A 13,461-nucleotide genomic window follows, 5' to 3' on the forward strand; every position below is an offset into this window, starting at 1 on the left:
TCTTCTTTGAAAAGAAACTATTAAGTAATATTTTACCACCCTCAGCAGTCTGGTTTATATATGTTGATGATGTATTATGTCTCTGGCCATGTAATGAGGACCTAAAAGCTTTCCTGCCACAACTTAACAACTTAGCCCCCTCGATCAAATTCACTGTGGAATTAGAGCAAGACTGTAAATTGCCATTCCTAGACTGTCTGATACACAGAATAGGTAACACTTTTAAGTTCAGTATTTATAGAAAACCAACTAATGTGTGTTCATACATTCATTATTATTCTGCGCACCATAATAAAGTCAAACAGTCAGTATTTTCAACAATGTTTTTACGTGCCTTGAGAATTTGCAGTCCGGAATTCATCGATGAGGAATACTAATATATATATAATATTGGCTCAAACCTTAAATACCCTAGATCTTCCATAGACAAATGCTTAAACATTACTAAGAAAACTTTTTATAGAACTGACCCCAAGCCCACCCATGACCATAAGAATATCTTAATATTACCATTTCACAAAAATTTCTCACACATTCCTGCACAGCTAAAAACCTGGAACGTCAATGTGGCATTTAAAAACTCATGCACTGTTAAACAAATGTTAATCAAGAACTCCCCCAACAACACAATTGGTTGCATTTATAAAGTTCCTTGCAAGGAATGTAACATGTTTTACTTAGGCCAGACAGGTAAAGATCTTGCAACTAGAATTAAACAACACAAATACAGTGTTAGGACAGGCCAGGAATCCAATGCTCTGTTTGTTCATTTGACGGATAACAAGCATTGCATTGACTGGGATAATGCCTCCTCAATATTACCATGTAATTCAATTGATAGTAGGAACATCATAGAATCTAGTCTTATTAAACATACCGAAGCATTCAACATGAATTTGAGTAACGGCATGTACAAGCTGGACAATTTTGTAATTAAGAAGATTTGTGATCAGGTGAGAAGGCCGGGTCACTTGACCATCTGACCTGACCACCAACCGTTGTGTGCTATTTAAAGATTAGTAGGGTCATTACCTAATACCTGACCATTGTGGACCTGGTCTCACCCTCCTCTGTATATATACACACCTTGATTTGTATTACTCTCTCTAGTCTGTACTCACCCCTGAAGATGTGAATTACACGAAAGCGCTTGGGAACTTCGTGTTTTCTTCTTCATTATCATATATATATATATATATATATATATATATATATATATATATATATATATATATATATATATATATATATATATATATATATATATATATATATATATATATATATATATATATATATATATATATATATATATATATATATATATATATATATATATATATATATATATATATATATATACAGTAGCTAAATTGCTTGAACTCAATCAGGTTCCAGAGGTCTGGATTGCTTGGCGTTAGATTCAACTTGAAACCATTGTTTCAATGGGTTTGAGTAGTGGTTCCAGCTCACCGAAAATTTTCTAACTTCAACAAAAATGGCGGAAAAATTTACTTACTTTGAGGTGTGTATGTAGAAGGCTCCTGGATGATGGTGATGATGTGCATTTGAAGTGGGAGGTGCAGGAGGAGAAGGGAGAAGAGAAGGAAGTGGAGGTGGAGGAGAAGCATTTTACTGCTTCTTGGAAGGTGAGTCACCTTCCATGAAAATGTCAGGAACCTCTGGACTGACAGATTCTCCACCATGAACATCCTCTCTCTTTCTTGAAGTGGAAGGCTGAGGGCTAGCATCTTGTTCCCTCTGCCTTTTACTGAAGAAAGTGTCAATTGTGGTCTGTGGGGCATCTGTCCTCCTCACCATTAACTTATGTTTAAAGAAGGAGACCACTGAGTCCTCAACATGACACAAAGCTAGTTCAGTTTTTTCCACTTCTGGGTGCTTTGAAGCCAGTTCCCTGAACTTCTCCCAGTGGTAAATCACATCTTTCAACTGTGTAGCTGACATATGGTCATCACTTTCAATTTCCTCCTCACCACTGTCAGCCTCTACCCGTAACATCTCATCCAGTTCCTTCAAGTCATTAGGAGTAAGTTCCTCCTCATGAGACATCACAAGCTCTTCCACATCCTTCTCCTCCACTTCAAGACCCAATGACTGACCAATGGACACCATCTCCTGGTCCAACTCTGTGTCATCCTCAAATCCCTCAAAATCATGGACTACTGATGGCCACAGTGCTTTCCATGAAGAATTGAGGGTTCTATTGGAGACTTCTTGCCATGATGACACAATCAATTTTACAGCCTCCAGGACGTTGAATTGTGTCTTCCAGAACTGTTTCAGTGTTAGTTCAGGATCAATGGAAGTTGCCTGATGACACCTCCTAAACATTTTCTTCATGTACAACTTCTTGAAGTTGTTGATCACATTCTGGTCCATTGGCTGTATGAGTGATGTAGTGTTTGGAGGCAAAAACAACACTTTCACAAAGTCAAATTTATACTCCAAATTTCTGGCAAGGTCAGGGTCATGACCAGGAGCATTATCCATGAGGAGAAGAGCCTTTAAAGGGAGTTTATTGGTGGTTAGGTAGCTCTTGACAGAGGGGCAAAACACATCAACAGCCCATTCATTAAAGAACTGTCTTGTCACCCATGCCTTACGGTTGGACTTCCAATAAACTCCAAGCATTGTTCTTACCACTTTCTGTTGCTTGAACACCCTGGGGTTTTCAGAGTGGTAGACAAGCATAGGCTTCAGTCGGAAATCCCCTGAAGCATTGGCACCAAGCAATAGAGTGAGACGGTCTTTCATGGGTTTATGCCCAGGTAAAGAGGCTTCATCCTTGGTGATGAATGTTCTTTTGGGCATCTTTTTCCAGAACAGCCCAGTTTCGTCCACATTGAACACTTGCTGTGGAAGATAATTTTCTTCTTCCATCAGTTTTTTAAATTCATCTAAAAACTTTGCTGCCCCTTCTTTATCAGCACTAGCAGCTTCACCATGCCTAACAACACTGAAAATGTCACTTCTTTTCTTAAATTTTTCGAACCAGCCTTTGCTGGCCCGAAAATCTTCAAATTCTGTGCCTGAAGAACCAGGTTGATCTGCCTTTAAATGTTCGTAAGTCTCCCTGGCTCTTTCACAAATGAATTCAGTAGAAACTGAATCACCTTTCATCTGTTTTTCCCTAATCCAGATGATAAGTAACCTCTCAGTTTCTGCAATTAGGGATCTACTTTTAAACACTCTTGTAGATTTGTCTCTCACTTTCACTTCTTTAAATTTGTCTTTCTGTGCAAGAATTGTCGACACAGTTGATGTCGACATGCCATATTCTTTGCATAGCGCATTTGTTCTAATGCCTTGTTCGTGTTTTTTTATGATTTCCTGCTTGGTTTGGATTGAAATAGCTTTTCTTGATCTCTTAGGCCCCATGCTGGATTCAAACAATGTCAACACGTGCTTTTCAAAGTTAAACTCGTTGTAAATAAAGAATATTTTCTTTAAAATAACACTGCACTGCGCTATATGTTGTCAATATGTAAAATAAATTTCAAAATGACCAATAATTTGCTTGGAAACACAGAAAAAAAGCGTTTAGTTGAAGAGAGTCTCAAGCAAGATGTTACCTCCACTGAAAACAGAGAGACTAATGCCTGTTTGCTGTGTTAAGAGGCTGGATGCCACGCATTAAACTAGTCACTTTACCTTCAATTATGTTCAGTAATTGTTAAAATGATTAAAAAATTGAATATTAAACTTTTAAAATTATTGAATAGTATAAACTTCTTGATATATACTAAAATAGTAAGGAATTTAAGCCCTAGAGCCGATTTATGTATTGGCGGACTAATACTACAGCTGGTTAACCGAGGGGTTGCTCGTTAACCGAATTTAAGAATCTTATGGGAGGCAGGTCGTTAACCGAGGCGCTCGTTAACCGAGGGACCACTGTGTGTGTGTGTGTGTGTATATATATATATATATATATATATATATATATATATATATATATATATATATATATATATATATATATATATATATATATATATATACAGTATTACCCCGCCTAACGCGGTTTCACTTAGCGCGTTTTATCATATACGCGGTGCCTCGCCAGAGCTGAACTTTCACTTAACACGGATTTTTTCATCATATACGCGGTGAGTGTCCGGCTCGAGAAGCTATTTTTAGATTTGCCACACGCGCCACCCGCCCGCCCGCCTGCCTGCCTCTCCCTCCTCCTCCCTCCGCTTGGGCAAGCCGCGCGGTAAGGTTGCGCAGTGTGTGTCTTTGTTGCGTTATCACCGACGTCATATGACGTATCGGACTGTGATTGGCCATGCATCCCTAACCCCCCTCTGCTGCTAGCTGTAGTTGGCTTAAAGTATTATGACGTGACCACCCCAGGGAGGGAGGGAGGGAGGAAAGACGACGCTTGACCTAGCCGCGGCAGTTTCATCCCTCAAGGCCACACCGTGTAAACGCGCATCCATTGTTCCGTAAAATGGCTTCCGCCGGACCACCACCGCCACCAGAGAGAGACCTTTCCTTACCTGGACCCAGCGGCACTAAGCCAAAGACGACACGACGTTCCCTAAGCTACGAGGTGAAGTACCAAATTGTTCAAGATTTGGAGAAAGGAACACGGCAAGTTGATCTCGCGCGCCAGCATGGCGTCAACGAATCTACGATTCGCACGATCAAGAAGGATGCAGCCAAGATCAAAGAGCACATGAAAATCACAAAGTCTGCAGGTGCTTCATCTATCAGGTATTGCCAGAACAGGGTGCTGGCAAAAGTGGAAAATTTGCTGGTGAGTTATTTGATTCGTCAGGCGCGACGCAACATGGCGGTGGACACGCGCTCAGTGCAGGAGTACGCACGTGAGCTATACGCAACAGTGTCACGTAAGCTGGGAATTGCAGAGCCCAAACCCTTCAATGCTTCCTCTGGTTGGCTGCATAGGTTTAAGAAGAGGAACAAGATCACCAACATCAACATTGATGGTGAGGAAGCGAGTGCTGACCGTGTGGCGGCTAGAGATTTTCCTCCGTTCTTACGTGAGATTATGGAGGAAGGACAGTACACTGACGACCAGGTGTTTAACATGGACGAATCTGGTCTTTTCTGGAAAAAGTTACCTTCCAAGACCTTCGTTGTCCAGTCTGCCAGCAAGGTAAGGGGTCGGAAGTTGCAGAAGGAACGCATCACCATCCTGTTTACCACCAATGCCTCTGGTACCTGTAAACCAAAGTTATCGGTGATTCACACAGCCCGCAAGCCGCACGCCTACAAGAATATGGACATGAACAAGCTTAATGTCCACTGGCTAACCGCACGTAAGGCGTGGATGTCCTCTTCTCTGTCCCTCTTCTGGTTTGACAACTGTTTTGTTCCTGACGTGCAGAAATTCTGCGAGCAACAGAATGTTTCATTCAATATTTTGTTGCTCCTTGACAACGCACCAGGACACTCGCCCCTACTTATGGATCGTCACCCCCAACGTAAAAGTGGTCTTCCTTCCTCCCAACACTACGTCATTAATCCAGCCTATGGACCAGGAGTTGATCTGCAATGTGAAAGCTGCGTACTCTGCAAAGAAGTTCAAGCTCCTGAACGACTCTACCAACACCAAGGATGAGTTGCGTAAGCTGGGTGACACCGACAGCGAGAGTAAAAGCGACGAGGACAAGGAACAAGAGGCGGCGACTCAAGAACTTCTCGTCAAACAATTTTGGAAGAAGTTTAACGTTAAACAAGCTGTAGACTTCTTGGTGGAGGCATGGGATCTGCTGACTATTGCTACGATTCGTCACGCATGGAGACATGTGTTGCATGGCATACCAGGTGAGAGGAGGAGCGAACCTGTGACTGGTGAGGTTCAGACTGTTGCAGTAGCAGTGGACCTTGCCAGAGAAGCTGCGCTCAATATTACAGCTGAAGGCTTCTCCAAGACCACCAACGAAGACATCCTGGAGGTGATCAGAGATCCTGAAGTGACTGCCGACGAGATGTTGGAAGAAGAACACGCCAGTGAAGAGGAGGAAGAAGGTGCGTCATTCTCCGAAGAACCTAGTTTAAGTCAGTGATATTAAGTGTGCCATAGAGTTTGCAGAGAAAATTAAGTCCGTCCTTTCCCATGACGATGACCGCTATGAAGTCTTCCATACCTGGCTGGTGCAGGCTATGGAGCCGTACATCATGGTGTATCATGACAACATAAACACCAGCCGTCAAAAAAGCATAACCGAGTTCTTCGCCCGCAACCCACCACAGCCAGTGATAGTGACAGTGAAGTTGACTTTGAGGGATTTGTCAGGGAAGCCCTGACAACTGTAAGTGACAGTGATGGTGATTCACCTAGTAATGGTGATTCACCTGAGGGCCAGTAATCTGCCCTCTGCCTCGGAACCAGCCTCCATCCCCGTATGCCGACCCATCTCTTCTACTACCGTAAGTGTTCCACCTAACTTTTAGTTTCTCTAACGTAACCTTCATTTTTCCTATGTTAACCTTTATTTTTCCTAACCCAACCTCTTCTATATTACTTGTTTTTTCATACCATCATAAAGTTAAGATAAAATTTTTACTACAACATAGTTATGTGTCGTCAAAAAGTGGAGTTTGGGGGTCGGGCTGGTTTCTATTGGAATTAATCCCATATGTTCTGTTGTTCACTTAACGCGGATTTCACTTAACACGGGACCCTCTGGGTTCAATTGACCGCGTTAAGTGGGGTACAACTGTGTGTGTATATATATATATATATATATATATATATATATATATATATATATATATATATATATATATATATATATATATATATATATATATATATATATATATATATATATATATATATATATATATATATATATATATATATATATATATATATATATATATATATATATATATATATATATATATATATATTTTTTTTTTTTTTCATATACAATGAAAAAGTGGATAAGATAAATCTGATAAAATCACCACGGGAAAATGGAAAATTGGCCAGACCTGGTCTCACCCTCCTCTGTATATATACCTTGATTTGTGTTACTACTCTCTCTCTAATTACAGCGCTTAGGAACCGTGTTTTCTTCTTTCCTTGTGGTTATCAGCATATATATATATATATATATATATATATATATATATATATATATATATATATATATATATATATATATATATATATATATATATATATATATATATATATATATATATATATATATATATATATATATATCTCTCTCTCTCTCTCTCTATCTTGATAAAATCACACGGGAAAAGGGAAACAACGGAGCACCTTAGCTTTCGTCTTTATTCAAGACATCTTCAGAGGCAAGTGGATTACATGGACAGAGAGAGGCTTAAATATACAGGGTGACCTTAAAAACATTAGGTCAGGTCATAATGATGTCATCCACTAATCCCCACACCAACACACACGTAGAGGAGCTTAAGAGAAGGGGGGTGACGTGACTAGTCAGGTCAGGTAAAAAATAAGGGACCCACAAAATAACTATCATACAACTATATCAAAGGTTTTCAAAGCATTTTTAACCTTTACCTTATATGTATGGATTGATCAAAACACAAGGTTAACAATCCATTACGTCCTATCGTGGCTGGTAAAGATGCTATCCCCTCTTACAGGCCAAATATCTAATTCACATATACACAATAGCAGTGATTTAATTCATAAACTCAAGAAACACAATGAACCTTGCGAATTAATAAGTTTTGATGTAAATTCACTGTTCACTAGAGTACCTGTGAAAGATCTACTTTCATTTCTTAAAGATAAATTACAGCTGTTAGATTTAACTATTGAACATGATACTTTCCTCAAATTGATAGAGTTATGCATAACTGACAATGTGTTTAGAGCAAATGGGAAGTTCTACAAGCAAATATTTGGCATGAGCATGGGTAATTGTCTTTCTGCTCCTCTAGCCTGTATTTATATGGAGTTTTTTGAGTCTAGATTACTACCCAATATAGTGGACTTTATTCCTCCATGGTATAGATATGTAGATGATGTTCTCTGTCTTTGGCCTAGAAACAGTGACCCTTTGGAATTTTTAGACAAGCTTAATGATATTGTCCCAAATATCACATTCAAAATTGAAAGAGAAATAAATGGATCCCTTCCATTCCTTGATATGCTTATCATGAGAAATGGCCAAAGCTACAAATTTAAGGTATACAGAAAGCCCACACAGGTAGACAGTTTCATTCACTTTTTATCGAATCACCCGGAGTCTACCAAAATGTCAGTTTTTTCTGCTATGTTCTTAAGATGTCTGCGTATTTGTGACTGAATTTATTGACGATGAATTGAATCACATTCGTTCCATTGCACAGAAACTCGGGTACCCTTCTGTGTTTGTTGATCGTTGTTTTAAAAGGGCTAAAAAATCCTTTCATTCCTCTCAAACCAGACAAATTCCTACACTTAAGAATATTTTAACTCTGCCCTATCGTAATGAATTTGTCCCGTTAGTTCGGTCCCTCAAGCTTCTAAATATTAATGTTGTTTTCAAGTATGACTCAACCATTACCAATATGTTAATAAGAAATAGCCCAAGTTTGAATGTAAATGGAAGTGTTTATTGTATTCCATGTAGCAAATGTAATTGTAATTATGTAGGTCAGACAAGAAAAACACTGCAGCTCAGAATCAGACAACATAAGTATAATATCAGAACAGCATCTGAAAGTAGTGTCGTGTTCGTCCATGTTAGGAATAATAATCACCCCATTGCTTGGGAAAAATGCTTAGAAGTATTTAAATAATTTTGTGTAACAGAAAGACTTCTGGATGAAGCTAGTTTGATTAAGGTATTGAAATCAATAAACCTTAGTGATGGTCAGTTCAAAACTGATATGTTACATAAATTTATTTGTCAGTGGCCCAAGGTTAAAAATGCTTTGAAAACTTTTGATATAGTTGTATGATAGTTATTTTGTGGGTCCCTTATTTTTTACCTGACCTGACTAGTCACGTCACCCCCCCTTTTCTTAAGCTCCTCTACGTGTGTGTTGGTGTGGGGATTAGTGGATGACATCATTATGACCTGACCTCATGTTTTTAAGGTCACCCTGTATATTTAAGCCTCTCTCTGTCCATGTAATCCAGTTGCCTCTGAAGATGTCTTGAATAAAGACGAAAGCTAAGGTGCTCCGTTGTTTCCCTTTTTCCGTGTGATTTTATCAAGATTTATCTTATCCACTTTTTCATTGTGGATCTACATGAAATATATATATATATATATATATATATATATATATATATATATATATATATATATATATATATATATATATATATATATATATATATATATATATATATATATATACACACACAATATTTTATAATCGCAGTCATGGACTGAATATTCTATGCAAAAAATATAAATTTTAAATTAATTATTTCTAGTGTGGTCGACTTCCTACACAAAGACAGGCTATAAATAGCCATCTTATCTCAACCTCCTTCCTTCCCCCTCCATCCCTCTGTTCTCAGAGAGGTCTTGGTAAATAACTTTTGTTTGTTTATTTTCATTGTTTGTCTAATTTATCATGTTGTATCAAAGTAATATTACTAAAAGTTTTAGGCAGCTACCAAACAGGGAGATACTACCGCCTGGGAAGATATTGGAAGCACAATGTACAGTATTGTCTAATGGTAGACCCTACTTCCATATGGCATCACAAAAATTGTGACCAAGTCTTAGGTTGCTGATCTATCTTTCTGCCTCATTTACACACAATTGCAGAGTTTCAATTGTTTCTCTTCCTTTGACAACACAACATACATACAATATAATGTTTCTCACCTTTGATCTTTTTTCCATTTATTTATGGTTGGTTATTTAAAATAATGCCAATTCACTTCAAGTATTGGCATCAAATTTTACCGGCTGGTGTACACTAGTGACTCACTTAAGCGGCAGTTATTTAATTGGAACTAATGTTGGTGTGAGTAAAATATTTCCATTTACTTGAAATAGATTTGCCGATTTATTTGTTTATTTATTTATTTATAATATACTGTAATATATTAAACACACTGCAAGTATTTTCTTTAATTATATACTTGTTTCGCAAAAAAGGGAGGCTACCATTATACCTGGTAGGTGAAGTTGACCAGACATTTATGGTGATCATTAAGGACCAAACTCCGAATCCATGACGTGACTTCTGTTCATCATTTATATCCTAAATTTACCACTGTCGGTAGTTTCAAGAATTAATGCAGTCATTTACTGAATATTCTTTGTAAAAAAATAAAATTTAAATTAATTATTTATAGGAGATAAGTATTATGATCAGTAAATATACAGATATGCATTACTGACCACCTCCGAACACAAGGACGGCTAAAAATAGCCACAGGCGGTCACAGTCAAGGTCACTTTCCCTTTCTTGTCACTGGCAAATGAGGGGTGTTGGGTGATGATAGCAGCTGTGTTTATTACCGGGGTATATTGTTCTTTTACGGTATGTTAGACTGGTTTATAATACATTTTTATTATTTTAATATACCGGTAATCTTCATTTTAATCCAGCTTCCCAAACGTAAGTTTCAGTATAAAATAATTAATGGTAGGACTTTGTGAGTGGTTTACCATGTTTCCATCACCACTCTTGACACGCTAAACCGCAATATTTAAGAGGTAAGAATTTTATCTCTGGTGCTTAAGACAACCCCCTAAATTTGGGCTCATTTATATATGGTTCAAATTCCGTCTTGTAGGCCGAGATATACGGTAGTTATTATTTATCATATTTAGATCACGAGAGAGACACCTTACGGGACGCCACAAAACTCGCGTGCTCCCCGCACCGGCCACAAAAATGCCGGCAATTTTAAAACTACCTGCAGACAATTTTGGGTACATCCAGAGTGTCATCCGCGAATAATCGAATGCAGCAAAATAAAAATTTGCGAGTTATCTGGGGATGCAGTACTGTATTAAACTTATTAATTGTCATTACTCACCGAGTGTACAGAGTATCTTATATATTTTTAAACTTGTACGAACTGTATTATTGTGATTTGTTTACACCATTTATGTGCCCTGGTAACATTTGTTTGTAAGAAAACTAACACAAAAAGGTATTTTAACATTTTGAAAATGTTATATTTTGGTAAAATTTGTTTGAGTGCTGTTAAAAAGTATGTTTAGCAAACACTGAGGACATAGTTTTCAAATTGCAGTTTATAGATCGACTTATCTGCCAGGTATAGGCCCACATAAACAATTTATGTTGAAATAATTAAGGTCGTCTTATACGCCGGGTCGACTTATATGCCGCAATATACAGTAAGTTAATGGAAATAACATGGGATGATTAGATGCCTCCTCTTGAATTGCAGTAAGACATAACAAGTCATATATACAGTTACATAATTTATTATGAGGGACTTAAAATCAAGAAAATAATAAATATGACTTATCTTGAGGGGACATGTTCTCCTGGCACCGTGGGCTGGACACTCATAATAGACTATAAACATGGCATTCCCCGAGTTAGGACCTTGTTCAAAAGCCAGAACAGTGTTGATTCTACAGGTTAAAGACCATACAAAACAACATATCCCATACACAACAAATATAAATTCTGTAAATAAAGTTTTGTTAAACAATATTATGTAAGAAATGGGATTTTAGTTACAACCCTGGCCATAAAAGTCTTATCCCATACATAAATAATATAAATACTACAGTAGTTGTACTGTAAATAAAGTCATGTTAAACAATAATTAAAGTGAAAAAATACTTTAATTCGATATTTCTGTGGTATACTACGTACAGTACTGTATTGGGACCCCATTCTTAAGTGCAGGTGTGTGTAACTCAAGGACTGCCTATAGTAACAACAAAAATACAACTCAACAAAGTTTTCATATACAAAATGGTGATGATGTTGGGAGACTTAACACTACCAAAATAATAACTCATAACACAGTCCTCGGAGCCTACCTACCCAACTGACCAGCACCGTTTTGTCCACATTTGGTCTGCAACACTGAAATGAAACAATTACTTCCATGTATAGTGTAAACATGTCATCCAAAATTATAGTTTTATATTACATTATTTCTAAGATTCATTAGAGTATTTTAATGATTATTCCACATCTTTTATAGTTTATATAATAACAATGTCATCTGCCAGTTATCCCCCACACTTAATGTTAAGGTTTTCATCCCCACCATTAAACAACCTGTAATTCTTTTAAATGTTCAGTGCGATATTGTCCAATTAAAAATAAATTCCACTGTTGCTGTTATAAGAACTTGCTGTATATTCTTTGTTAATACTATATGTTAAATATCTGGCTAAATTTACACTTTTGTCTGAGGGGGAGCAGCCACATGTCTTCACCTACATATAAACCGACGCTAGAAGTCGAGTGACGGCAGCTGTACTGTCATACTCTACTGGAATGTATCGCGACTAGACGTGGGTTAAGGTTTCCCAGTTATTGACAATCAAATCACTGAGAAATACCACAATATCATCATTATTGTACAGTACATACCTTATTGTGCTGTCAGACCAAACACCAGGGGATAACACTGTCTTTAAGTCTCTGAAGATCCACTGTTTTGGGAGTTATGTGTCAGCACCTGTATAAAAGATTATCTCATATATGGTGCATTGTATTATATTACCAGAAGTTCCTTATTTCACACAATACATAGTTCTCTTTGGTCATGCTGTTTGACTGCAGTTAACCTACTCTAACCCCCACCAGATAGCATTAAGGATGTTTAATTGTCAGGTAAAATAAGCAAAGGTGTTTAATCGTTGGTCAGGTGAAATAAGCAAAGGTGTTTAATCGTTGGTCAGGTGAAATAAGCAAAGGTGTTTAATCGTTGGTCAGGTTAAACAAGCTAGGATGTGAATCATTTAGATCTCTAGATATTTTACACCAACAACTTCAATCACAAATACAAATTATTAAACTTCCATCTAGCAGCCTATATTGGGAGACAAGTCCACTAGAATGGGGATGTCTGATGTGAAACCCCCATCTAATGAACATCCCCTTCCATATATAGTCCATTAGATAAAGGTTACGCTGTACTTATAAAGCCAAGAAGGTTACTCACCAAGTGAGGGTCTGGGATGCCTCCCAAAAGGCAGCGGCAGATGCAACCAATCCGTCGCCTCGAACGTCTTTCAATAAAACAGTACAATCAGCAGGCAAGACATCTTTCCCTTCTGTAGCTATTCCTCTATGTTGGCTTCATGGCTGGCCAGGACTTCCTCAATGTTTCACTGTGGACTGTATTGTTCTCTCGTACTGAATCCATGTAGAAAAAGAAAAAAGGAAGCTAATATTACACTTAACAAAACAAGAATTTTGCTCCATTACCTATAAATATAAAAAGAGCAGCATCAATACAGAAGCTAATAATTCTTGTTCCTTGTCCTGAAAGGTTTTCAAGGAAGATAC

At 37.6% G+C, this 13,461-nt stretch overlaps 1 long non-coding RNA gene across 1 annotated transcript; it reads right to left on the reverse strand.

Moving 5' to 3' along the window:
* Positions 1–11,836: 11,836 nt before the first annotated feature.
* On the reverse strand, positions 11,837–13,304 carry LOC121866297. Its single transcript, XR_006088956.1, has 3 exons — positions 13,115–13,304; positions 12,541–12,628; positions 11,837–12,024 (listed from the first exon to the last, which is right to left on the reverse strand). It is a non-coding gene; the product is annotated as an uncharacterized LOC121866297 (long non-coding RNA).
* Positions 13,305–13,461: the final 157 nt, after the last annotated feature.

The sequence above is a fragment of the Homarus americanus genome, unplaced genomic scaffold (genome assembly GCF_018991925.1).
Source record: "Homarus americanus isolate GMGI-L3 unplaced genomic scaffold, GMGI_Hamer_2.0 scaffold10276, whole genome shotgun sequence".
NCBI classification, from domain to species: domain Eukaryota; kingdom Metazoa; phylum Arthropoda; class Malacostraca; order Decapoda; family Nephropidae; genus Homarus; species Homarus americanus.